Below are 1,976 nucleotides of genomic sequence, written 5' to 3'. Positions count from 1 at the left end.
CTGATGGATCTATCACAGCAAATTTTTGTGATCCCTTGATAGCTTAAATGAAAATATTTAATAAGTAATAAGCTTTGATGCTGTGAAAACAGATCTGAGTAGCCTCCAGGAATATCATGCGCAACAGATGCTGCTGATTCTATTTTGCTGGTGACTGCTGTATTCTTACAATTAACTGCACCAAAGGATAGATGAAACTATCTATTTGAATTTTAATATACAATTATTTATCATGTAAAGATATTGTCTACATCAATCAGCCAAAAAGGAGGCTGACACTGCAGAAACACACTCTGTTTACAGGTGAAACACATGTTTACATGAAAATGTTGAACCTTTCACATGGTGGATCTCTTCACTCTGTTTACCATTACAGTAAACTCTCTGCTGTACTACATCTTTTCCAGTGACACCTGAAGTACTTGCCATTTCTCAGGTTTTTCTCTGCTTTGGACACATCAACAATCTGTTCAATTAAAAATGTACTGGTTTAAACTCAAAATTTTTTAGGTAGTGTTTCTGAATAGATACTTAACCCCCTAGCTTTATGAACATATCACACTGCCATTGTAACTATGATCAGGAATGTTACAGTCCAGAGATACAATTATATTGTTGGAAAAAAAGTTTCATTGCTTCATTTAACAATAATGAAAACTGCAGTGACAAGATGATGTGGGAGAAGATTTATACTCTTAATTGAAACTTCATTCAAGAAAAGAAGAAACTTCATAAACTCTTCAAGGAAATTTCATGTCTGGGGGAGAAACATGTTTGCCCTATGTAAAATCTTAGAAAAATACATTTAAAATAAATAAGAAACCAGATTTCAATAATACTAAGCAGACATTAAAGGTCTTTTACCTTTTTTAAGAAGATTTTTTATGTATGATTGAAGTTTATACAACACTCCAGGAAAGCCATGTGTTAGATTGAAAAATAAAATCAGAAGCATTTTCTGTCATATAAGTATACATGAAAAAACAAGAACGTTAATGTCTTAGAAAGTGTATGTCCAGCTTTGTACCGTTACTCATTTAACAAAGCAGAAAAGAAGATACTGTACTGTAAACAAAAAGCTACAGTAAAAGGACAGTTTGAAATTTACACAAGTTTGAGTTCATAAACATTTTGGTTGCTCCATAACAGTTTTCATAAAAAAAGGAATAAAAAACCCTTGGACAGCTTTCATCACTCTTGACTACTTTTCACTTAAATGCACACAGACATACTTTATATAGCAATATACTGATGTACTCTTAACATGGATATTAAACTACTATTACTGTTTTTTTAACTGAGATGTGTATTATCCAATCAATATTATCTGACTTGAAATACTCATACATTATGTATTCCCATCATGTTGTTAAGTATAAAAACATGAAAATATAACTTTACATTATTTCAGTTATATACATCAGTTCAGGCTTGACAAAGACTTTTTTTAACGCTATGATTTTTAGAGGAATGAGCCCAGAGGTACAATAAATAGCTTTCCACTGTATACAGTAATGCATTTCTACTTTAAAAAAATTAATTACCATATGAATATTATTTTAGTTTGGTCATTCTAGCATTGAACATTAAAAATCCGAATGCATTCCCCAACATTCCTGATGAGGAGCAATGCACAGAACACCTATGAATTACAGATGTGCCAAGAAATTATTTAGTTTAACTGGGGGGAAGTATTGGTAAGACAGACATTGAAAACACTGTATACACCTCTTTTGCTGATCACACTGAGAGTATACACTGTGTTCACATGCTTGCACAAACAGGCTCAGAGTTTGTACCACAAGAAGGGACTTTAAGTTTCTGATAAATGCTCTGCCTTCTCCAATGCTCAGCAAACATTATACTTGAGTCTAAGAAACGGATTCCAACTAAAACTGCAAGTCATATTTAAATTTTTATTTAATTCCAAAATAAAAGAGATTTACCGATACTGCATGAGGCAATGTATCCACAAT

At 32.2% G+C, this 1,976-nt stretch overlaps 1 protein-coding gene across 3 annotated transcripts in view; it reads right to left on the bottom strand.

Annotated features, from left to right (window-relative positions):
* Positions 1-671: 671 nt before the first annotated feature.
* Positions 672-1,976, bottom strand: part of GRIA2 (glutamate ionotropic receptor AMPA type subunit 2) — an 89,025-nt gene continuing 87,720 nt past the window's right edge. For all 3 annotated transcript variants that reach the window (XM_053975125.1, XM_053975121.1, XM_053975122.1), the window contains one exon: positions 672-1,976. This exon is cut by the window's right edge and continues 1,736 nt beyond it. The gene's annotated coding sequence lies outside the window, so the exon portion shown is untranslated.

This window comes from Vidua macroura, chromosome 4 (genome assembly GCF_024509145.1).
Source record: "Vidua macroura isolate BioBank_ID:100142 chromosome 4, ASM2450914v1, whole genome shotgun sequence".
Classification (NCBI taxonomy): Eukaryota; Metazoa; Chordata; class Aves; order Passeriformes; family Viduidae; genus Vidua; species Vidua macroura.
Note: the sequence above shows the minus strand (reverse complement) of the source record. Positions and strands in the feature narration are given on the sequence as shown.